A 27,425-nucleotide genomic window follows, 5' to 3' on the forward strand; every position below is an offset into this window, starting at 1 on the left:
CTGAGGAAAGGATTGGAGAAATCTCAACCCTCCTAATCCAAGCAGTGACAACTCTAGGATTTGCCATGGAAGGGGTGGGAAGGGTGAGCGGGCTCTTTGTCTCTCTAGTAGAGGCCTTGACAAATGTGTTCACCATTCCCTCTAGAAAGTCAGGAAACAACCGAAGCAAAAAGCAAGGTGAGGGATGGTATACCCAAACATGTAGGGTACATAAAACAAGGCTTGTTGAAGCAGTAAAGCACAAATCCCATGGTGGCATACTGGAAGCAAGAAAGGCCTATAAAAGTTCCCTTAAAACCGCCAGGATGGAGTGGGAAGAGAAATTTTGGGAGGACCTACTCCATGCGAGCAAAAGCAGGGATTCGAGGGCCTTTTGGAACCTTGTAGGCTCCCGGAATAGGCCAGAGGAAGTTATGAGACCTTGTAATATCCCCCCACAAAGCTGGGTAAATCACTTTGGGGCTCTATACCTCCCGGCAGAAGGGGAACTAAATGTTAGGGTGATCTCCCCATTAGTTTCCGAACCCCATACCTATAATCTCTTCACACCCTTAGAGATCGAAAAGGTAATTGGGTGGGTAGCCCCCCGCAAGGCAGCTGGTCCAGATGGCCTTCCGGGGGATCTCATGCGGGCACACCCAATGGAGTGGGGAAGGGTCATTGCAGCTCTCCTTAACGACATTATGATGGGAGGGCCAGTGCCCGATTCCTGGAAGGGGGCGGTGGTGGTCCCGATTTATAAAAAAGGATGTAGAGAAACCCCGGGGAACTACCGCCCAATAAGCCTGATAGACTCCACCCAAAAGATAGCAGGCAAAGCTATACTTGGTAGGATTCTTCATTGGGTGGAGGAAAATAAAATATTATCAGACTTTCAGGCAGGTTTTCGGGCAGGAATGGGGACAACAGAGCAGGTGTTCAGGTTGGCACTTCTGGGGTGGAAGGTGGTGGAGCTAGGCAAGGGCAGTCTATACCTGGCCTTTATAGACCTGAGGACTGCCTTTGACCTAGTTCCCCGGGAGGAGTTATGGAGGGTGCTTTATGGGTTGGGATTGCCGCCTTATATTTTGTCTCTCCTCATTAGCCTCCATGCCCATACTTTTGCTCAGGTCCGCTGGGGAAGAAATGGAGAGCTAACAGAGAAAATACTAGTGTCTAGGGGTGTGAGGCAGGGATGCGTTCTGGCCCCCACCCTTTTTTCACTCTATGTGAATGGGGTGGTGGGATATCTCCAGCAAGAACCATCCGACGCCCCCTGCCTCGGAGGAGTACGGATCCCAACCCTGCTTTTCGCGGACGACACGCTCTTGATCTCCAAGACTCCGCAAGGTCTCCAGAAATTGCTAACTCGTTTCCAGAATTTCTGTATTGCAAAGGGACTAGTAATCAACGTGGAAAAAACTAAGTTCCTAGTCCTAAATCCTCCAAGGAAACTGGGCCGCCCTCCTATTCTTAATTCTGTTGCAATGGAGAAAGTATCCGAATTTGACTATCTCGGAATTCGGATTACGGATAGCATGAACTGGTCACCTCACATTGCTAAAATGGTCCTCAACCACAAAAGGGCAGGAGGAGCCCTCTTGAGGGAATTTCGGGCATCAACTAGGAGGTCGCTTACCCCAATAATTGACATTTACAAGGCTAAGGTAGTAACATCAGCCTTGTATGGGGCCGAACTGTGGGGGCATTGCTGTCTGGACGCCTTGGCAACAGTAGAGAGTAAGCTCCTGAAATCCATAATCACCATCCCGCCGAGTACCCCAACCGTACCGGTGTTGTTGGATACAGGCTGTAAGAACATTAAAGACCAAGCCCGGCTTCGCCCACTCCTTCTATGGGCACGCATTTGGAGGGGCGAAGAGTTAAAATCATACGCTGATGGGTTGGCGGAGATAATGAGTTTGGGCGGTTGGGCAAAAATAAGATGGTTGAGAGATACTAAAAAACTTCTGGAGAAAATCGGACTGGGGGATTGTTGGGCATCAAGATCGGCTCCACCAAAAGAGGTGCTGAAGAGACTTTACTGGAATTGGGTTGCGGAACAGCTAGCTACAAACCCAGAACATTGCAAGTCCACTGCTGCCTTTTTAACAGTAAAGGATGTTGTAGCCTTCGAGCCTTATTTGGACCTAATAACTCTTCCAGTCGACCGAGCACTATATTTTAAATTTAGAGTGGGCTCGCTTCCACTTGGGGCATTGGTATCAAAGTGGAAATCAGGTGCCCACACGTCCCCCTATTGTGCATGCTGTCCTACTAGGATTGAGTCCATTACGCACATCCTATTTGAATGCCCGGATTATGCAAAGCCCAGGAGCTATTGGCTTAAACCCCTTTGTCGGAACATGGGCACTCGTAGTTATCTAGTAGCCCTGCGCATCTTAATGACGGATACCTCCCCCCCTATTGTATGTGGTATAGCTAAATTTTTAAAACAATTTTGGTTGATTCGTTGCAAGAGACTGTCAGTAGCGGTTTAATTCATTCTTAGCTAATTTATTTTTGGCATTTTATGTCTTTTACCTTTTTAATATGTGCATTTAATAGCGCTGTTTTTTTAAAAATGATGTTCTTTGTAGAACTGTAAATGGCTGTATTGTGTGTACGCTTACAGGATATCTTGCATATCGAATAAAAGCTATCAATCAATCAATCAATCAATCAATAATTGTATTATGCCCATTGCTTACTGATTTGCTCGTACTTTTTATTTATTTTATTTTTTTTATTGTACTTTGTATTGACACCTTGTCCCTCTCTTCTTCCCTGAAATAAAATTATTTTTGAACTTAAAAAAAAAGATTAACTTGTGCAATCAATCGCCTAGCACAAGCCACAACCACTTTATCACACCATACTGTTAGCTTACAAGTGGAAATGGGGCACTACAACGCGAATGTGGCAAGATGAAAAATGCAGTTGAAACTATGCAAATATCACACATTGCAAAGTAATAACAGGTTGTAGGGATTACCAATTTAGTGTGAGTCATACTTCAGCTACAGAGCGTGTAAATCCGTGTCGAAGAAGGAGTCACATTGGTGCTTGTGAAATTGTTGTAGCAAAGACATATGCTCACAGCAAATGCAAGCCTTAAAAAATAAGAACTCTATTATCCTATATATTTTCGTCTAAACAACCATCTGAATAAAGAAGCTTCTTTTCAGATATGCATTAGCTCACCTGAAAATAAAGGTATATTTAGAAGTACAACCTATAATGCCTCATTCTAATTCTTTATGTCATTTTTAAATGATTTTACGTACTTATAGCAAAAAATAATGATTGATGTTATTTGCACAACTCATTGGCCCTTGTGCAGCTTGAGTTTTCTCGTGTGTAGGAGGTGCTAGGTTTTGTTCTTCCACATCAGTCATTTCTGAGTGCTCTGGGCAGCCATTCCTCAAACCTACACAAAGTTTTCCTTCTTTTACTTCTGTTATTGTCTGCTGAGCCTTATCCAATCGGGTAATCTGGTAGTAACATATTATCACTGGCCGCGGCTGATGTTGAGACTTTCTGTCCATAACATGCTTCCACGAAAATGATAACAAACCAACAATGGTCTACAATTTCTCTATGTGTCTCAGCAATAGACGTATTGAAGGAGCTAGTGGTACAAAGCCCTATGCCTCTTATGAAGTGAGTGGTGTGTTCTGCCATCTGGCCACTGTCAGAATGCCACTCCCCCACACATACTTTGATTCCTTTTGCAATGGCCTCTACACATCAGTAGATTGAAAACCTCAAAGATGGGCTTCTTCATTAAGTTAAGGTAAGTTCATACTTTGTACATGTTGCGGCTGATTCACAAAGGTAAATTAAGCCATTAACGTCAGTTTATGACCAGAAATACATAAAGGAATTCCTTGCAGGCATAAGCCTATTTATGGATGCGTAGATATCCTCGCCAGGTGCAGAGGTCTCTGTTCCGGTAAACCCCACTCGAGTGGGCATTCCGAGATGTCCAAAGGTGTGGATAGCCTAGATAGTTTTGGAACGTCCACAAATAACTGTGGGGCATATTTACCGGAAAATGGCAGAGTGTGGAGCAGCGCCAAATTTGACAGGGTCACGCTCTAACATTTTCAAAATACAGGGTTTCACCATATTTACTACAATATGGCGCCAACCTTGTGTTTTCCCTAATACTGGTGCTAAAATTAGCTGCCTAGTGCCAATGCAGGCACCCTTGTAACATAGTGCTAGGATGCCTGCATTACAGGGAATTATTGTTTATGTGCAGGATGGTGTACCTTCCTGCACATAAACAATCCATAATGCCTATTTGTTACTTCTATGTGTGAAACATTCTGCACCACACATAGAAGTAGCAAATCATCATTATTTAATGAACGTTTATGCGCAGGAAGAGACACCTTCCTGCACATTAACAACCATTAATGGCTTTTTGTTCTTTCAATGAGAAATAAAAGCTTTTCTCCTCATGCACCATTCTAACGCCTGCTCTTCAAAGGCGTACATTTTTTAAACTGCCCCAGATTTACTTCTTGTAAATCTGGGACAGCGTCAAAAAACAATAGGTGTTGCGATGGAATGCCCACAGCAACACCTATTCCACATCCCTTTGCCGCAGAGGACTGCGGCGGAAAGAGGCATATTTACAAGCTGCCGTTAAGCTATGCTAAGTGGCTTAGCACTATCTTGTAAATATTGAAAATGGTGCTACACTAACAGAGCGCGAAAAAAAGTGGTGATAGAGGCTTGTAAATATGCCTCAATGTTTGTCAGCATTTACAAACGTTTGACAATTCCCCTTCCAGACTAAAGAGGGTTGGATTCTTACTCTAGCACAGTGCTAGCATACATCCCTTTCCAAAGTAGTAAGAAACGTATACCCCTACATTTGATGGGGGTTTAGGAGAAGGTGTTTCTTCACCCTCATTAGTATCCACCTGTCACCGATTAATTATTCAAACACTTAAATATAGACTGCGTGGGCCTATTTATCAAAGAGTTGTGTGACCCTTGCGCCACGCAACGGGACGCAAGAGAGATACAATTACTAAGGTAGATTTATCAAGTCAAGCAAGGCCACCTTGCATGGACCTGACTGTTTTGATAAATCTAGAAAAACATAACGTAGAGCAAATCACAGTGTTGCGTTACTCTGCCCCAGAGAGGTGTTCCATGGGGGCAGCGTGGGAGTTCCCATGCATCCACCCATGGATTTTGGCTCATTCCCGATCTACCATTATTGGTAGACCTGGGAATGCGTCAAAAATGCTATGCCTTGCAAGGTGAAGCGTAACGAGGAGAAATAACTTCATTTCTACTCATTTCTTCTAAGTGTGCTGCATTTTGCAGCACACATACAAAGAGGAAAATGCCTTGTTTTTGTGCACGGTGGAAGACCTTCCTGCACAAAAGCAATCCTGCTTACCATGCAGGTACCCTTGCACCACGGTGCAAGTGTGCATGCGATGGTGCTAAACAGCATAGTATGCACCAGTGCAAGGAAAAGACAGTTCCTGCCCTTTCCCAATCTGCACTGCATGATTTCTTGATAAATGTGCCACTCACTGTCACCCAGACCAACTCATCTTACCACACACAAACTTGCCCATCAGTGGTATATACTTTTGCTTAGAAAATAGACTTTCCCAGCCCTTATTTCAATTTGCCCATTAAACTTAACGTGGCTTAACGCTGCCTTGTACATAAGGCCCCATTTCACGATATGGTTAGCGTAAAACTGGTGGGCAGTGGGTATTGCGGAGGGCATTCGACCGCAACACCCAATCATTTTGACGCTGCCCCCTATGTACAAGGGTGGCGTACATAGGAGGTAGCTCCAAAATTAAAAGCAGGTACATCCTGGTCTTACGTTGGCGAAACAATCAGAAATGCATTATTTCTCCTTGTTTTTGCTTTTTCCATGTGTGCTGCCTTGTGCAGCACACACGGAAAAAGCAAAATGCCATGGTTTGTTTTTGTACAGGAAGGATTTTTTAGGATTGTTTATTTGCAGGAAGGGACATCTTCCTACACATAAACAATCCTCCCCTGCACGCAGACACCCTTGCACTATGGTGCTAGGGTGCCTGCGTTGGCGCTAAGTTACTAAACATAGCGCCACCGCAGGGGGAAATGCGAAGCTGCACCACATTCTTGTAAATATGTTGCAGCCTTGCGTTTACAAAGTGGCAGAGGGCAGCGTTAAACCAAGGAGGCTAACGCCATGCTCTGCCACTTCCTTGAACATATCCCCTATGTTTCTTAAATCATGATGGTTCAGTAAGCAACTAATGAGGGGTTGCAAATTATCATTGTGATATATCCCCTAATCAAATTGATCATTACTGCCTGACAGCACTTGTTATGGAAACTGAACTAATCTTTTCTTAGTAAAAATGCTTTCCTCCTTTTTCCTTTTGGAAATTTCTATTAGTACTGGAACCAGAGATCGACAGATTAGCCCAGTATTGGCGACAGTTCGAATTTAGAATGTGTGTGGTGTTGGGCACCACTGAGTTAATGGAAATGGTGACATCACAAGCGCAAAGCAAAAACCAGGTGGGAGACCTGCTAAGAATGCAGATCAGCCACAACACTTTAGGGATTTAGGGAAGTAAGCTAATGCATAACTTAAGTAAATCACAAAGGCATGAGTCGTGAAATGAGCTCATAAGCATTCACACCATGGAAATCTCTACCGAGTTTAAAGCTCCTCTATTCTTAGAAGCTGTGTGGAATCTCATAACCTCCAAGCAGAAATAAACAAAAAATTCTTGCCCCCCCAGAACAGCAGTCCAGATCTGCAGACAGTCGCGATTTTATTAGCAAAATAGAAGGACTGGTTTCTTGGTAAGAAATGCAAATGTTCCATATTTCATTCTGTAATTCCAGAGGGTGAAGGTAGGGACTGGTGGAGGCTGAACGGGAAAGGCATGAGATGTGGCTCTATTGTGGACCGGAAAAGGGCACGGATGCTCATAAAAGAACAGGATAACTCTGACTAAACACACCCTCAACCATTTGCCATGTGTATGTATTTATGTATTCATTCATTCATTTACTTACGTATTTTTATATAATACATGGTATTCTGAAATCCCTGTATAAAACCCTGCATAACTCGTCTATAATGTAATTATAACATTCGACTTATGGTGCACCCAGTCAACTATTATAAAGAAATAACATAGCCACTCAACTGTAATAACTTGTTACAGATTAATTCTGACGTCATAATGCATGCTGCCAGCAGCCGAGGGGAAATGCAGGTCAGGTAACAGAGCATAAAGCACGAAAACGAAATATGGCATTTATTTCTTCTACACTATTTTTCTAACTGTACAGTGACAAGCAGAAAGGAGATATTTATAGCCTTTGGCAAATTCCAATATGTTGGAAAAAGAAAGAGTCAGGGTGCTTCCTGAAAATTGGGCAACGATATCTGTTATTACATTTTTAGTATCACACACCACTTGGATGTTAAAGGAATGAGTGTTTTTTTCAGTTCTCGAATGAATGCTCAGTGTCAGATAGTGAGCATTACATGTGTACCATTTATACATCCAATAATATGAGGAACATTGTCAAGCCTATAAAATCCTATTTAGTTGGTGTAAAATTCCTGTGCATTTTTTGGGAAATAGCTATAAGTCTGAATGTGCCTTAACATTGCATCTAGAAATACGTGAACAGATAGAAAGGGCAGTCTGCACACAACACCAGCTACAGCAATCACACCTTGCTAGCTAGCAGAGGCTAAGACATGCAAACTACATAACTCCTGCACGTGGGTGGGTATGGAATTACTGCACAAGGTCTTTCTCTCAAGCCCATGCGTTAACTCAACTATGAGCTCCAGAATAACAGTCATACTTAGCCTGTACTTTGCATATATCTCTTACTCAGTTTCATGAAATAATGTAATCCTCAGTCTGAAAATCCTCTTCTGTCTTCTCCTCCTTCTTTGTAAATCAGCCAAAATATATATTCGTATTGCCATCACATACAGAGCAACCATTTTGGAAACAGCAGATGCATTCTGGGCCAGCTTTTACAGTTTGCACATAGTTGCCACATGATTTGTATAGGTGGTGATTAGCATGTGCAAAATGTTCTATTTGCAACTAATCGCTATTTGTGAATGTGATGAGCATAATACTAGTGATTCGCTAATATCGATTAAAATACCGATACGTAATTCATTTGCATCACTAAATTGACACCTACAAAGGATTTCTTAGATACGAAATAAGTGTTTTTGTGACTGGTAACCAGTTTGCGACAGATTACGTACTCGCAAATATTTGGTACATAGGAGCCATCGTTCTCTGTTAAGATAACGAAGGGTGTCAAGCAACACATTCAAAAATATCGCACTCCATAAATAATACACCAACGGGGGTGCACTTTAAAATTAAATCACTAATGCTCAACCCACAAACTGTGCACTCCAAACCTCCATCCAATCTGAGTCTACTGACAAATGAGGCAAGGGCACCTGAGGGATAAATAATCAAAAGTTAATGCAGCGCAGATAGTGAAGGGCATGCACTCCCCTACAACTGGTACATACAAGTAGAAAGAAACAATTGTGGGTGGTCCTGTCTCATAACAACCTTAAAACTTCAAAGATAGAGTCAACTTTAAACAATTTTAATTGTGAGAACAGCTGTGTCAACCACCTAGACATGGAGCAGACTAAAATACAATACTCCCAACATGCACCTTTGAGAGTAACAGTCTATCCAACTTCAGTATCACAGAAAACAAACTATTCTCCCCTCGGTGCATCTCCATTGCTGTGCCTATCATTACTTTGAATGATCATTGCACTGACGTACCATTTCTCAAACATGACTATTGCCTGATCTGACACAAACCTAGAAACATAGGGCCAAATGTAGGTAGGCTATTACCGGTCGGTAACGGCCAAAATCGGCCGTTACCGACTGATAATAGGCTTTTCCTTTGTAGGTGGTATATTTACCGATTCGGTAAATACCGAATAGGTATTTACCGATTCGGTATTTACCGAATCATCATTTACCGATTCGGTATTTACCAAATCGGTAAATGAGATGTACGAAGCACTTGAAAGAGTGCTTTTGTGCTTTACGGATTCGTTATTTACCACCAACTATTGATTGGTGGTAAATAAGGAATTCCTTAGTAAATGCAAATCTGTGCATTTACTCCTTTGCCATGTGACAGACATACATGCCCTTAGGGCATGTATGTATGCCACATGTGCACACCAGCACTATTCAGGGGTGCAACAGGGTGTCAAAGTGACACCCTGCCATCCTTGACTATTTCCCTATTTTACAGAATCAGTATTTACCGATTCGGTAATATACATTCATTCCTATGGGCCTCCAGGCCCATAGGAATGAATGGCAATGGCATAATGGCATAATGGCAATGGCATAATGGCATAATGGCAATTCGGTAAATACCGAATAGTACTGATTCGGTATTTTTTACCGAATTCTTATCTACATAGCAATTACCGATTTGAAAATACCGAATCAGTAAAGTTCGGTATTTTCGAATAGGTAATTTACAATTACCTACATCTAGCCCCAAATTGCTAGGCCTGGTGTCAGAATAATAACTCTGCCAACCTCTGTCAGGTACAGTAATGGTCATAGTTTCTATAATGGGCATGATCAAAATGTTGGTGATTTGAAAGAAGGTGATATCTTCTCTACTTACCTGCTTTCCATTCAGTCTTCTCCAGGTCTCCTCTTTCAGTAGAAAAGCTGGGCCTTGAGAAATATTCTGTGGATGCGAGTATTGTCCAGCCTAAACAACAAAAGGAACCTAATCCCTAAGTTGATATGTGGAGCCATCTATGAGTGCTCTGGGCAGCCATTTCTCAGATCTGCAGAATGCTGTCCTTGTTTAAATTCTGTTAATGACTGCTGAGCCTTCTCCAATTGAGTAATCTGGTAGAAGCATACTACCACTGGCAGTGGGTGATATTGAGGCTGGGAGCGTGTCTATAACATGCTCCCACACAAATGATAACAAACCAGCAATGGTCTATCATTTCTCTATGTATCTCAGCAATAGACGTACTAAAGGAGTTGGTGCTACAATACCTCTCATAAAGTGAGTGGTGTGTTCTGCCTACTGGCCACTGCCAGCATGACACACTACCCACACATACTTTGATTCCTTTCACAATCTCCCTAATGACCTCTACTCCTCAGTAGATTGAAAACCCCAATGCTGGGCTTCTTCATTGAATAAATGCAAGCTCAGACTTTGTACACACATTGTGAATCACAAAGGGAAACTCAGTCATGAATGGACGTTTTGACCAGGAAAACAGTAAGAGATTCCTTGCACACAAAAGCCTATTTACATATGTGTGGATCTCCTTGTCAGGTGCTGAGGTGTCTGTACCTGTAAATCCCACTCAAGTGGGCATTCCGAGATGTTCCAAGGTGTGGATAGCCTAGATAGTTTAGGAACACCCACAAATAACTATGTTTGTCAGCATTTACGAACTTCTGACAATCCCCTTTCCAAACTGGAAAGGGTTGGATTTTGACTCTAGCACAGTGCTAGTATAAATGCCTTTCCAAAGTAGGGAGGAGCGTATTCTCCCTACATTTGTTGGGGGTGTAGGAGAAGGTATTTCTCCATCCTCATTAAAATACACCTCTCGGCGATTCATTTATTCAAACACTCAACTACAAACTCATGGTCATTTTTATCAAAGATTTGCGCTGCCCTTGTGCCACACAACGGGGCGCAAGAGCAACGCAACCTCTAAGTTAGATTTATCAAGCCATGCAAGGCCACCTTGTGTGTCCCTGAGTGTCTTGATAAATCTAGAGTAACGCAAGGCAGCACAAATCATTGTGTTGCGTTACTCTGCCCCAGAGAGGCACTCCATGGGTGGGGCATGGGTGCTCCCACGCATTTAATGGAGCAAGGATTCGCACGTAATGCGACTTGCTTGTATTAAGACCTCTCGGCACAATGTTAATGTACTAATCAACATGTTTGTTTTATGAATATTGCAATTCACAAAACATTGGGTATCTAGAAGAAGCTTGCATATGTATTGCGACTTATATAGCGCACGTATCACCCGAAGGTATCAAGGCGCTTGCTTAGGGAACCCGTCCTGGTATTCCCCTGTGAGATACCCCGGCAGGGTATCCACAAGGTGAAAGCCAGGCATCCCGCCGCGAGGGGCCGTAGTGGAGATTAAGCAAGCTATTGCCCAGAGTTGCAGAGTGTGACCCCGTGAGTCGAGTAGGCACCGGAGCGAGAATTGTCGAGTCCGTGGAATTTTCGAGCCCGAGTCCCGCTGAGGCGGGTAATCGAACCCTGGTCCACGGCCGATGTCAGCTTCCGGGTCTGCCGCCTCTAACCACTGAGCCACGCTTCTCCACTTCTCCACTTGTGTTTCTACTAACGATAATCTGCTTGTACTAAAAATGGCCGCTGTACGCGGGTTTTCTTATTGCGCATGCATCAGTCACACTCACATGATATGACGTACTCTTTGCTTTGGAGGGAATCTTTTGCTTCTGCGCATTAGAACTAAGATGGCTGCTCTGTGTTACAGTATGCATGAAGCTTGCACTGCTGCTTTTGCCAAGCTGTTCGTTCCGCTTAACTCTAATGCAATAGTTAAATATAAAGTAATGGGAATAGAGTAGTGATAAGTGGTATACAGAACATTCATTTATTCTGTGTTCTAAAACTGTTTCTTTCTAATTTTTCATGTAACGGAAAACTTGGGCCTGGGAGGTGCTATTACTCCATCTTGAAAAACCACACAGCGCATATCAAACTCTAGAAGGAGCTATGGCATTCGTCATTGAATCACAGCCAAGCTTACAGTACACTAGAAGATATGCCTGGGAGCGTGAACTTTCAACCCCAGGAGAGGAAGCTGGACTGTACAATATCGAACACTATTGTTACTGATTGATACATTCATTGCCGGGTGGAATAAAAGTGCATGGGAAAATAAAGGGATGGGTATGAACGTTAATTTTAATATTATCAAGAAAAGTTTCATTTTGGTATGGTGTGATGACCTCTCCTCTCTTCTTGTCCAATCAAAATTGGGGATCCGTACACTTGCAACATTGGGGGGTGGTACACTGACCTGAAAAATAATATAACTAGGGTAGGCTTAGTTAGTTAATTTGTCCAACTTGTTCGAATAGCTGACCTGTCACTGACCCAACGCACTCAATAGGGATCGATAGCAGAGGTGCTGGCGGAGCCCTCTGTTAGTAGGTTCGAAACCCAGATCGGAGTTTGAAAGCTGAAGTGCTGGCGAAGCACTTTGTTGGAGAATTCGATAACTCTTACCGGGTTCTGGCTGTTAGATGCAGAGAGGGAGTAACGCAGGCGTTGCAACTTTAACTGCGGGTGCCGGTCTTAGCCTGTGATGGTCCAGTCCTGATCCAATTTAGCTTTACCTGTCCTGATTCTGATCCGCACCTGCTTGCCTTTATGGTGCCTGCACTTTCGGGGTTCTGTCCTTTAAACTGACCCGTGGCCAGGGTTAGTTCTTCACGCCATATTAGGTAAATATTCAATGTGAGTATGTCATTGTACTGTTTCCTTCTCTCTTCCCACCCTAATGTCAAATGCGTAAAGACTGCTTTATAAGACCACTGCATATTTTCATTCTAATCGTTATTTTCCAAATTGACAATTTTCTATTGTTCAAAGCTTGGATTAAGACTTTTAAGAAATTTAGATAAAGAGTTTAAACCTTTCCCGAGTTTGTGGTTATTATATGAGTGCAAATGTTATATTTCTACCAATTATGCTAACACCCTGATCCATTAAGATTTTCAGGTACCGGTGACGAGGATTGGTAAGTCCAATGGTATAGGTCCTGAATGGTTAAACAAAATTTGATATGAGTGTAGGTTTTCACCTGTTCAATTGAATATATATTTTATGGGCCCAGGTGAGTATGATAAATAACGAGCAGGTGAACCTGCGCTCTATCACATTCACCCATGGATTTTGGCTCATTCCCAGATTTACCATTACTGATAGACCTGGGAATGTGTCAAAATGCTACACCTTTACAGGTGACGCATAACGAGGAGAAATACTTTAATTTCTACTTGTTTTTTCCTCTTTCTATACATACAAGAGGAAAATGCCTCAAGGAATTGTTTTTGTGCAGAAATGTGTCCCTTCCTGCACAAAAAGTAATCCTACTTGCAATGCAGGCAACATGATGCCATCGTGGCTGCGTTGGCGTTAGGCAGCACATTGTGCGCCAGCATAAGGAAAAGACAGGAATGCGCCATATAATGCTTAATACGGTGCATCCCTGCCCTTTCCCTATCACGCAACACTGTGCTGTGTGATTTCTTGATAAATGTGCACCTCACTGTCACTCTCACCCACTCACCTTACCACACACCAGCTTCTCAATCAGTGGGTAGATACTTTTTGCTTAGGAAATAGATGTTGGCAGTGATTGCTTCTTAAGGAAGCTATTTAATGGTGGAGGAATTATGAGATCTTTCTAGAGAGGAACAGCCCATCAAACAAACACGACCTCTTATTTTTTCATATATTAACATACCGGTCTAGACCTGCCATGTGAATCTTGGTCAGCCATAGTTTCTTAAATTTCTTCCTGGGAATGCAAGGATTTGTAAGTTACTTCCTTCCCAGCAGGAAACATTGCTCTTTGGCCGTCATTACAAGTCCACGCTAAATTTCAATATGTGCAGTAACTCCTGTATACCCCATGGGCACTGTGAAATGATGTTTCTTAAAGCATGACGTTTTAGTAATCAACTAATGATGGGTTGTAAATTATCATTGTGATATATGCCACAATCAATTTGATTCTTACTGCATGACAACGCTTGTTTTGGAAACGATACTAATCTTTTCTTAGCAAAAATACTTATTCCCTTTGGAAATTTCTATTAGGACTGGAGCCAGAGATCGACATTATTGGCGACAGTTTAGAAGTTAAAAGGTGTGTGGTGTGGGACACCGCAGAGTTAATGGAAAGGGTGACATCACAAGTGCAAAGCAAAAACCAGGTGGGAGACCTGCTAAGACTACACAACACTATGGGGATTTAGGGAACGAAGCTGATGCATAACTGAAATGAAACACTAACGCATGAGTCGTGAAATGAGCTCATAAGAATTCACAACACGAAATCTCTACCAAGTTTAAAGTTCTTCTATTCTTAGAAGCTGTGCGGAATCTCGAAACCGTCAAGCTGAAATCAACAACAAATTCTCGCACCCTCCACTCTCCCATTCCTCCCCCTTCAGGGCTCTTCAGAAACTGCAGACAGTCGCCATTTTACTGGAGTAAAAGAAGGACTTCTTTTTTGGTAAGGAATGCACTTGTGTCAAGTTTCATTGTGTAATTCTAGAGGGTGAAGGTAGTAACTCGTGGATTCTGATAGGGTAAGGCATGAGATGTGTCTATTGTAGACCAGAAAAGGGCACGGATGCTCATAAATGAGAACAGGGTAATTTGTCCTAAACACACCCTCAGACACTTGCCATATTTATTTATTTACTTATTTAGGTATTCATTCATTTATTTATGTATTTTTATAGTATTCTGCAATCCCTGTATAAAAAAAACCACCTAACCCCTCTCGGATTTCTTTCTAATAGACAGCTTGAGATGCACCCGGTCAACTTTTATAAAGAAATGGCAGAACCACTCAACTGTAATAACTTGTTACAGTTGAGTTCTGACGACACAATACTTGCTGCCAGCAGCCAGGGGAAATGCAGGTCATGTAACAGTGCATAAATCACAAAAATGAAACATGGCTTTTATTTCTTGTATTTTATTTTTATATCTGTACAGTGTCAAGCAGAAAGGAGATTCTTATGGTCACATGTTTATTTTTTACAATGCTTTGGTAATTATACAACATTTAGCATATTTCTGCATGTTTCAACACATGCCAAGCTACTGTGCCTTTACTTAAATGAAAAAAACTGACTTCTATTAAATTGGTGCTGTTATCTTTTTGCAACAAATATATAACAGCTCTTTTGATGTGTTTAATTTTGCACTAGGAATTCTATTTTCATTGTTTATGTTTGCAAATTTGCTATTGTTTTCATTTGAAAGAGCTATGCATCAAGGATTTAAGTGTTTTTTGGGAGAGGTGATGGTGTGGCCATGTATTATAAGGAATAAAGTACTGTGTAGGTATCAACCCAGGCCTAGGGGTTATCATTATCAGTATTGCAGGGAACCCTTGTTTTTTACAAGTGTTATAAGGAATAAAGTACACCCTGCTGTACAGGATAAATATATTGTAGGTCATCTTGGAGTTCCATACACTTATAAAGGAACTTGGTCTTCAGGCTCATTCCTCTATATGGCTCGCAAAATCCTTATAATGTACGGATGGGGTACTTGTCGCTTTATAGGGACGACGCTGACCGGCAGACTCTTACAATTGATGCATCAACCTGTTAGTAGGTTGTATCCCTTTTCCCACCGTCCAGATCTGGTATGGTGGAAAGATTCACACACCCACACTGTTTCACATTTTCACGTGGTCCTGAAGAAAGCCACGTCACCTTTGCAGAGGGCATTTAGGATGAAACATGTCGACCAATTGATCACGTCGAGACCATGCTAGGTGAATATTCCTGTCATGGCCCACATATATCTTTTAATCCTGACCCCTGGATGTTTCATTAAAATTAATCTTTAACATACCAGGTAGTTAGTTTTATCTTCACTGTCACTCATTTCACATTCTCCCTCCACGCCCGGCTCATCTGAAGGTTTTAGTATACCTCCCTACAATCATAAGCAAAACATCCATGAGCTCCTCCTTCACAGTTAGGGAGTTGTAGCCCGCACTGCGACTAGGTTCGCAGTGCGAGAAGGTTCCTGATGATAAAGCATGCCACCTATGGGGGGTGAGGGAATTTGTCCTATAAAAGGACTCCACTGCACTCAGCTGTCACAATTTTGACCCAGTGTGGCTTGTTTGCATTGCCTTATCTGATACGAGAGGATTCTCCCCCTGTTGGTCATATAACGTTCTCAGGCCTTTTCTATGTGCATCATTGAAATTCAATACTCTAGCTAAGCGTAAAATAGAGAAATGCAAACTACTTAACACAGAGAAACCAATATGCTACTACTATCTGAAACATAGCTCTCAGAACACTCTACCTCACACATATTAGCAGCACTACCCTGCAGCTACCATATAGTCTATGTGAACAGACGAGGAGGCAAGAAAGGGGAAAGGTGACATCTGTTGCCCACCAGAAGCTTAAAGCTTCTCTGATCCAATGGGAACTAATGTCATAAACTAATATTTTAACCCCAAATATTGAATTCAAGTATTAACCTCTGGATTTGTTTGTCTTATGCCATCCTTTCCTCTATAATTTTATGACATACTATGCCTCATAATATTTGATTATCCCATCTGTTAATACTCGGATATTTTAACTACTGCGTTAACGATAAAAATACTGGCCAAAACACATCTGCATTTATGGAGCTAATGAATTGCTTAAAATTGAATCACACACCTCGGCCTCTACTCATGTTAAGAGACATGCCCTTGATCTGATATGGACATAATTTACATTTACTTAATTTGGAGGTCACAGCTTGTATTTGATCATACCACTCCTTAATCAAATTTAATCCACATATACTATCACAAAGTAATAACAGGAAAACCGTTTTTAAATGGTAGCTCTTTGATAAAAAGAATATGAGAACATCTTTACTGAATACTGCCCCCTCTCTAAGCCATAATGTAAATCTTGCTGAGAAAAAGTGGTCCAATGGCCTGCAGCAGCTAGCAATCAACACCCTTCGCTAAAAACTACAGGGCGGATATGCGGACAAAGCCAGCTTCACGTTTCTCCCAGGAACTAAAAACAGTCAAGCTAAAACTTCACCAGTTAGAATGTCAATGGCAAAGAGGTTACACTGTTAAAGGACAGACATCCACCATTAGGCTTACTGGATTTATTTGCAGCTTTCAACAGTCATAATATATTGATCAATCATGTGAAAAATACTGTCCTACAAGCCCTTGCACTTGATTGGATAAAATCATTTTTAGATAACCATAGTCAGACAGTCCATTATGCCCTTTTTAAGGTCACACCACACAAGGGGATTGTGGGGTTCCTCAGGGATCTTCGCTATCACCCCTCCTATTCATCCTATATGTTAGTCCCCTCATCAAGGAACTGTGAAACTGAGATTGCAGACTTTATAACTAGGCAGATGATTCCAAAATCTTACTCTAAGCTGGTTGGTACTGCTGCTCACAGCAAAACTTACAGAACATTATGGTCTATATTTAGTAATGGAAGCCAACAGCTATCTAATATTCAATGCTGAAAAAAGAGAAATAGCAATATTAAACAAGGTCTGTCTCTGGAATCAATCATTCTGGCCTACTGAGTTGGGCCCAGCACCTACTCCTGAGCGACAAGCCAGTAGTTTAGGTGCCATTAGAGGTGGAGATTTGTCAACCAAACCTCAAATATCAGTAATATCCTCTTGTAATTGTATTTGGAAATAGGATTTGTAAAAGCGCCTGAAACCAAGAGGCATCAAAGCGCTGAACCAGATAAGGAACCTTGGAAAGTGGGAGGAAACATGAACAGAGTGAGACATACACAACCAAGATACTCTTAAGAGCATCCTAGTTAGAGAATACCCACATTTTTACCTGCCTATGAAAAGTCAGGTGCAAGTTTAAACTCCTAATCTGTACCGGGAAGGAAATTCACAACCTGTCCCCCCACCATGAAGGCTCATTCCCCCATCTAACTTTCCTGCATCTAGGAACAAGGACCTTGCTCTCTTCTACCGATCTCAGAGGTCTACTAGGAACATATCAAATACAGGTGGTCCTAAAATAACCCACCCCTGCAGATGGACAGCCTTATCAACCAGGCAAAGGTCTTTGAAAGACACCCGCTTCTGCACTGGCAACCAGTGGAGAGTTCTCAATCCCTCCCTGACTGAAATGTGTTTTGGCAGACCCAGGACCAATCAGGTCACCGTATTTTGGATAATTTGGAGCTTATTTAAGGATCTTCATGTTGAAAAATATTGCTTTGTTTCTCATGAAAGATACCTTTAAAACAGTAATTATGGCCTTATTCTCATCCAGACTAGATTATGCAAATTCAGCCTACATAGGCCTTACAGAATGCTGTTCCATGGAGTGCAGATTATCCAAAATCAAGCAGCCAATGCATTTTGCAAATTTCCAAGCAATCTCCACACTACACCGCTACGGAGGGACCTCCACTGGTTGTCTATGGAACACATAATTAGATGTAAAGCATGCTACCTTATTTTCAAGGTTTTCTCAGGCTATAGCTCCCAGTGTATATCCAAAAGGATAAAAAAGTACACCACCACTTGGGAACTCCACTCATCATCATCCAATTTCTTAATTAACCCTAGATTCAGGCAAAAATGTACGGGACGTCATAGTTTTTCAGTCCAGGTACCCATTAAAAATCTTTACTGGTATATTTATGGAGGCAACTGGATCTCAAATCTTTTAGGCAAAATTTAAAAATCCAACTTTTTAAGCAAGCATATTAGCAATGTCATCTCTTGTTTGTCTGATAGCTGCCCCATCCCCAAGAAACTGTTGGTGTACGCCAGCTTTACAAAATCAATTAACATAACATAAAATTCACAATAAGCCAAGTGCATAAGAGTATGGTGCAAAAAGGAGCAGTCATAAACATTGAGTAACCGAATGGTGGCTGGATCCAAGCACAAGAGACACGAGGTGGTAGTGCTTGGATTCTGAGGTATGGAGACCTCTGGTCACATCACCTGAAAAGCATTGGGCCTTAAATCATTCCATTTGAAAAGGGGTGGTTCTAGCGGGCATTCCATGATGGTCTAGCACCATCAGATAACTTAAACCTGTCACGCAGAGAACATGGAGGGGATGTGTGTAGTTCTTTGTGAGTGATACAAGCTAGCTGGTTTCAATGGGCAGCCAGTGAAGAGAAGAGGCAATTGAAAGCACACATTCCTGGCCATGATGTTGATTCGTGATTGTAAATTGAGCCTGTTGTCTTGTATAGCACCTAGGGATTTGGTATTGTCATCAATCATAGGTTTTCTGCTAGGGATGTTGAGTATGTCTATCTAGGATTCTATTCATAGTGGGGATTTAGATGAAATTCAGTTTTGGATGGGTTCAGTTTTAAATAATGAGACGTCATTTAGTTTTGAACTATTTTTAATGTGTTCGCAGGGTGCGAGATAATATTTGGAGAGGAGACCTTTATTTACAATTGAGGGTTATTAATATACAAATGATAAAAGATTCCTGACTTTCTTAGTAAAGACTCAGCGTGTTTGATGAAAAAAACATAATAAGGTTGGAGCTAGGATAGATCCCTGTGGGACCCCTTGAGCTAAGTCATTGGAGTTGAGAAAGAAACATAAATGTTAATCCTCTACGACCTGCTCATGAAGTATGATTCAAACTATTTGAGATCCATTCCACTAATGCCCATCTTTTTGGGAATGTGTCAAGAAGCATACAGTGCTTTACTGTATCAAAGGCCACCAATAAGTCAAGAATAATCAGGAGGCAGAAGTTGCCTGAATCCAGGATGTGAAGTACATCACCATGCTCTTGAATCAGTGCTGTTTCAGTTTTGTAACTTTGACTGAAACCTGATTGGTATTTTTCTGGGAGGTTGTTGTCTTGAATGACTTGGCTAAGTTAGCCCACTGAACAACTTACCATGATTTCTGCAAGGAAAGAAAACTTAGAGACAGGATGACAATTGATGAGGTCATTTACAACAGTAGAAGGCTGTTTCTGCATTAGGGTTACTGATCCAGTCTTGAGACAGTTAGGAAACACTCTTTGGCCCAGCGAGAGATTCGCAAATGTAGTCTAGTACAGGAGCATGTGTGTGTACTGGTCTTTCTCAGTGGTCCAGGAATTGGACTGACAAGGTAGTTCATGGGTTTGGTCTTTGTGAACGTTTTCAGTAATTCTTCTTTCCCAGTTATGCCGTAGGATTGGCAAATATTCTTGCATTTGCATGGAGTCATTGAGGTGGCATGGTCATTCAGTCATACAATCAGTGATGCAAGGTTGGTGGTGGAAATCGATTGTCATAATTTCTTCTCCAGTATTCTCATGGCTCTTGTTTCCCCATATAAACTCTTATTGAGGAAATATGGTTTAGATCTTTTATTTTAGCTTTGGAGTGGAGTTAGCTCATCAAGCACATCTGAGACACAGACAAAATATTGGGCAGTTGAGTCCTTATCTGTGAAGGGGCTGATGGGTGATAGTAAATTATGTGCAGTATTCCTGACCATATTCATGGTGTCACGAATCAAGGTAATTGCCCTTTTCGATTGCCACATGATCATAAGGAGCTCAATGTGCAGAGAGCAAGGCATAAGATAATGACCAGACCAATCTACGGGTATAGGCTCATCGACTGAGAGCAGGTCTGCTTTGGATATTACAAAGTCTAGAATAGATCCTTTTCTGTGGGTTGGTCTCATGTTATGTTTGGTCAGCCCATTCTCAGAAAGTAACAAGGCAAAGCAGTTGACTGCGGAGTCATCTGTTGTTAGACCTGTCAACCTTAGGGTGGGCTGCCCTCAAACCTTTTGCCTACCTACATCCATTTCTATGCTGTAATTTGTTGTTTGTTTGCCTTAGGACTCCGTGAAATTTACCATGACTAACCAGTGCTAAAGTTCTTGTGCTAACTCCCCTAAACATGGTTTAACTAAGATAACATTGGAATGCCTTATTACATTTAATAAGTGCTAACTTTTGATTGGGTCCAGGTGAGCATTTCATGTTTGGTGTCTATGAAATTGTAATAAAAAATCCTCTTCAATGGTAAAGTCGGATTTTACATTGCCATTGTGAAAACTGCACTTTTAGAAAGTCGGAATTTCCCGCCCTTAGCCATTTGGTGCCTGCAGCCTGGATCACTGACATAATATAGAATACCAAAATATCGACCTACCAAAATATCGAGGTAAAAATATAGAATACCAAAATATCGACCTCCTATCTCCAAACAGGTAAGTACAAGAATATCGAATCAAAAATATCGATGTAAAAAATATAGTCAAAATATCGAATTTTTTAAAATGCTTTAAATTAATTAAAAATTAATGAAATAATAAATATAATTTACTTAAACATACTTAAAATACTTAAATAACCTTAAAATTAATAAATAATTAATGTAAGTTAAAAAAAACATACAAATTGATTTGTTAATACATACATATATATATATATATATATATATATATATATATATATATATATATATACGTAATATTAATTAAAAAAATTACAATATTTTTACCGTAGGATAGCGGAAAGGGTAAAATTTACTATTACCACTCCAGTGATTGCAACAGTAGGGAAAGCGTTGGATAGCCTAGGGATAAAAATTACTATTCCCACTCCAGAGAGTGCAACTGTAGGGAAAGCGTTGGATAGCGTAGGGGTAAAAATGACTATTCCAACTCCAGAGAGTGCAACAGTAGGGAAAGCGCTGGATAGCGTAGGGGTAAAAATTACTATTCCCACTCCAGAGAGTGCAACAGTAGGGAAAGCGTTGGATAGCGTAGGGATAAAAATTACAATTCCCACTCCAGTGAGTGCAACAGTAGGGAAAGCGTTGGATAGCATAGGGTTAAAAATTACTATTCCCACTCCAGAGAGTGCAACAGTAGGGAAAGCGTAGGATAGTATAGGGGTAAAAATTACTATTCCCACTCCAGAGAGTGCAACAGTAGGGAAAGCGTTGGATAGCGTAGAGGTAAAAATTACTATTCCCACTCCAGAGAGTGCAACAGTAGGGAAAGCGTTGGATAGCATAGGGGTAAAAAACACTATTCCCACTCCAGAGAGTGCAACAGTAGGGAAAGCGTTGGTTAGCAGTAGGGTAAAAATTACTATTCGAACTCCAGAGAGTGCAACAGTAGGGAAAGCGTTGGATAGCGTAGGGGTAAAAATTACTATTCTAACTCCAGAGAGTGCAACAGTAGGGAAAGCGTTGGATAGCGTAGGGGTAAACATTACTATTCCCACTCCAGAGAGTGCAACAGTAGGGAAAGTAAATACTTCATATATAAATAAAAATAAATTAAATATTAATACCAATTACAAATTAATTAAAAGTAATAAACAATTTTATATAATATAATAATTAATCAATTAAAAATACAAATACAAATTAATTATTAAAAATTATTACCTATTGATACAAATTATTTACTAATTAACAATTAATTAATTAACAATTAAAAATAATAAAAAATTACAACAAAAAAACAATAAATAAATAAAAATATTTAATTAATTACAATTAAATTACTTCCCACCCTATTCCCCTATAAACACACAACCCACAACAGAAAATAAATTAATAAAATTAATATAATGATCAATTAAACAATTAATTAAAATTAATTACCAATTATATTTTAATTAATTACCAATTAAAAATTTAAATAACAATTAATTCAAAATACCAATAAATACATTATTTTTTTTTATTATTTATAATTAAATTACTTCCCACCCTATTCCCCTATAAACCCACAACCCGCTACAGAAAATAAATTAATAAAATTAACATAATTATCAATTAATCAATCAATTAAAATTAATCACCAATTATATTTTAATTAATTACCGATTAACAATTAATTAACAATTAATTCAAAATAAATACCAATAAATAAATTAAAATAATTATAATTAAATTACATCCCACCCCATTCCCGTATAAACCCACAACCAGCTACAGAATTATATTGCGCAAAAATTAAATACCACAAAATTAATTACTTAAAAAAATTATAAAATAAAAATACACTTTTAACACATATACTAACATAAAAAAACTTAGATATTATTAAAAAATAAATATTAACTTACTTACCTAAAATTCTATATTTTTGTTGTCTATATTCTGTCCAACGATATTTTTGTTGTCTATATTCTGTCCATTCAATATTTTGTCCATTCTATATTTTTTACTTGATATTTTGCCCATTCTATATTTTTTACTCGATATTTTGACTATATACCCTGCACAATAGAGCGATTAGGTATGCCTGAATGGGCCATCTGTTGGCAGGATGGGGGACGGACCTTGGCATAGTCCCACTTGCAACTTAGTAGACCTTCACACAAATGGCTTATCACCTCCACATTTTCACTGCAGCCAGTTTGGAGCAAGGGCAGGGGAATCAGAAAAATGCCATGCACTTCAATGTAGAAACCTCAAGAAACTTCTCCCAGCTTCAAAGGGAGAGCTGGGTATAAAAACAGGACCCTCAGATCCACTCTTCAGTTAGATTTCTGGACCCGTATAAGACTCTCAGAGGACTGCCTGTTGCTGCAACCTGCTGTGCACACTGAAGGTCGCTTTGCTATACCCGGAAGGACTGCTTTGCTGCCTGGAGCCTGGCTTGACACCTCAGAGGCCAGCTGTTTGAGCTCTGCATTTTCACCTCAACTCAACACTGCCAGAGTTACTCCAAGGGCTAGTTTGCTGGCCTCCTGTTCAGAGCAATGCTACCACTATCTTGAACCTGCAACTGGACCCAGACTGAGTGAGTGGTCCCACCAGTCCTGGAACCTTGGTTGTGTGACTAAATGTGCCCAGATAGCCAAAGTCCAAAACTGAGGACTTTGTGGCAAAAACATGCTCTGAGAACCAAAGGGAGACTGTTACCAACCTGCTCATCTATCCGGCCAAGGCACATGGCTGGTTGGCCTGACTTTGCAGCTGCTCCCACTACGTTCTATTCTGCGGCAAAAAATCCTGTTTAGTGGTCCATTGCCAAAGGGGTATCAGAGTCCCTGAATTATCTTCAGCCTCGTCTCACTGGAGATTTTTAGCTTCCAAAAAAGAGACTCGTCTGAAAGTAGAAATCATTCCCACGGCTACGACCCAAGTCCCCCCAAGATGATGCGCTGTCCTCAGACACCGCCTGCAGCCTTGACCTGCTGAACTTTACCTTCTCAGAAATGTTTTCGCCAACCTTTCTTCTAAGTCCGAAGGTAAGCGCTGGCCGGATCCAATTTACCTCTTGTATCTGAACCACACTCTATCGTGATTGGCCAGTATATTTTGACTTTTACTCGGTCTTGCGTAACCAGATGTCCACAGTTGTTGATTTGCTCTTTAAGGTGCTCAATTTTACAAAAAACTTTACAAATTTATAACTCTGATTCCACTGATTAGATTTTAGTGATTTTGGTGTCAAATAATGTATTTAACTGTACTTCCTAAATTGGTGTGGGATTTCTCTTGTGTTGTGTTTTCATTACGGTTGTGTGCAAAATTGCTGCTAAGTTAAGCCTGATTGCTTTTTATGGCAAGCTACTCAGAGTGAAGCACAGGATAATTTAGTGAGTTTTTTGTGGTTCACCCTGCCAGGGATTGTGGCTGTTGCTTGACCAGGGCTCACACCCCAGTCAACCAACCACCCAAATTCTCATGTATGTGATGCCCCAAAATAGGGTGAAATCTCCCAGAAAAAAACTATTTGTCACTTTGATTTGACTAGTTAGTTGTGGGATCTGTGTACTCCTCGATAAAAGCTGAATTATGACCTTGTTGGTGATAGGTGGCATGTAATCTAGGTGAGGAATTGTACTGTATGTGTATTTCCAGAGTCAGGCATTGAAATGAGGTAAAGAAGCAATTGGATGTATCTCTGCACTGAAAGGAGTCCCTGAAGATGACTGCAATGCCTCTCCCACCTTCATTGTATGGTCATTTCTAATAAAGGAGTTCTTTGTAGAATGCAAAAGGGAAATTATGTAGTGATATGTATCATTAAATCAGGTTTCTGTAAGGACTAGTAGGTCAAGGTTGTAGTGTAAAATTATGTTTCCAATTTCCAGCTTGTACTTTCACTGAAGAGCCACAGTTATAGCGCATGTAGGATTAAGTCAAAGTATCTGTCTTGGTTTAAGTAATGACAATGGGTTTGGTCTAAATTCATGTTCCGGTTGGCCAATGGCCATCTTAGATTGTACTGGTGTTTGGTCCTAATATATGAGATAGTGGGTATTCTGTATTGGGTTGTGTTAACTAGACTGCTGGAAGTTGAGGAGGCTGAGGAGACTCAGGTAATAGAGGCGTCATAACGCAAGTAAGTTGTCAATATCTGCCTGAGAGAGACAGGGGAAGAGTCTTCTCGGTTTTGACAGCCAGGAATGATCAGACCTCAGCAGTCTGAATAGAGAGCTTAAAATAACAGAAAACAAAGTGCATTGGTGGAACATAGTATCTTCTAGCTGGGATAAGTTTAAATTCGAGGAGATCCAAATTGTGTTCCATGGGTTTTTGAATTTTAGAATTGAGCTTACTATGATGTTCATCTAACACTTTTATCATTGGAAGATGGTTGTCATTGAAAGTATTTAACAGTGGCAGACCTTTTTAGTGTACTGACTTCCTGGGAGATACTGGACCAGAATTCTCAGCTGGGGATTGGTTCAGCCGATGTATATTCTGGAATTAATTCAAGGTTTTCTTTTTAGAGATAGGGGTCTGTTATAGTAGGATGTATGACAACGGTAAAGGATGGGCAAAGTGAGGGATCTAGTGTGCTGTGTGTGATTGGTTTTGGGAGAAGAGAGGTGTCACGATAAATTGAAGGAAATGCATGTGAGGAGTGTTTTAAGATATAGAGGCGGAAAAGTAAGGCAAAGGAGGAGTATGTGAGCGGGTCATCAGTGAGTAGTGTGAAAGGAATCATTAGGGAGTAGGCATGTGCAGCATGTTGTGGGGAATGACTGTAAACTGTGTGCCTTGAATGGGATTACAATAGGATTGTAAGTATTGTAGGGGCTATGAGGCATTAGGGAAGGCTGGCCGTTCATGTGTGTAGGTATGAATAAGGCGTAGGAAAAGTAGAGTTCTCCAGTAGGTTTTCAGTATGCAGGTCAGAATTTACCTTGTCTGGTTGATCTAAATGGGTGTTTGTAGAGTGCTGGTCGAAGGTATCATATCATGAGATGGTGTGTACTCTATGGCATCAGGTTGTGTGTTGGTGGTCAATGAGAGCTGATTGGGAGCATGGCAAGCTCTAATAACTCCTAGTCGGGGCAGGGGAGGGTAGAATATAAGTCCAGGCAGCTATCATTTGGACTGGTGAGTTAAGTAGCAACATCCTGTTGGGTATTGCACTCCTAGTCTCTCAGTGAAAATCAGTAGGGAAAATGTTGGAGGGGCATCAAGGAGGTCAGTAAGAAGGTTAGATCCGCTGGCAGTTCCTGAACAAGGACCAGGTTGTAAGTAGGGCTTACTGAGTCAAGAGTAAAGAGAGTTAGGTCAGCTGACTGATCTTGAGCAAGTAATGTGTGGTAACTAGGGTTCCCTGAGTCAAGAGTTTGCACGTTTAGTTGACCTGATAAAATGCAGTAGGAGGAACAAGTTGTGTGTAAATGTATATGAGTCAAGTAACAATTGTTTGTGGAGGTATGAGAGTAGGAGTTTAGCATAGCATGAGAAGGTGCCATGAAAGAACCTTCATTATGGCATTGAGAAGGATTGAAATTAGGCAGTTAAATAATAATAAGCATACATTTATGGATTGAATCAATATCTTTACATTTTTGTATATGGAAATTGTGATTAATCCTTAGAGAGGAGGGAGCTTTGCAGCCATGGGCAATGTTTTAGGCAGATGCAACATTAAGTTCACTGTGAAAATTGTAAGTCCAAGACATGATATTTTGGGTGACGAAGTCTGTTTTGAGCTTCCCATAACACATCCTGTGTGATTGGTGATAAGGGCGTGCTGAAGCTATTACAGGGTTTGGCTGAAGTTTTCGCCAACATTTTCAGATTCAGAGGGTAAAGTATCTTGAATGAGTTAGCTCCCACTTTCTCCAGCTTGAGTGATACAGTTGAGTAGAGGAAAGACAATTGCTGTTTAAATGAGCAGGGCCTCCGAATCAACAGCCTACGGTCTTCAAAGAAGGACACCAAGTGTATGTTCTCTGAAGAAGGCCTCTGTTGGATCCATACTGAACAAACTAGTGGGATGTTGGAAGTATTGGAGAACAATGTAAGGCAACATAAAATGGTGGTCAGAGCAAACTACAGAGAAAGCAGGCACAGCTCTGGAGGGGCTGCAGAGTGATGCTGCAGAAAGTAGGCTTCATAACAGAATATAGGAAATCCTTTAGAAGCAAGCATATGTGTCACCTGTGTGATTCCCTGGCTAGATAGAAAAATGTGGTCCCAAAGACCAATGCAGCCACATAGATTTGGAGATTGAGCCAGGCCTCTACAATTGGAACAAGAAGTTACTGACTCACCCGCTACTTATTCTTGGGACTTGGGGATTGAGTTGTATGTATGGGTGCATGGCTAGGGTTGATCAAAGAT

Source organism: Lissotriton helveticus, chromosome 1_1 (genome assembly GCF_964261635.1).
Source record: "Lissotriton helveticus chromosome 1_1, aLisHel1.1, whole genome shotgun sequence".
NCBI lineage: Eukaryota > Metazoa > Chordata > Amphibia > Caudata > Salamandridae > Lissotriton > Lissotriton helveticus.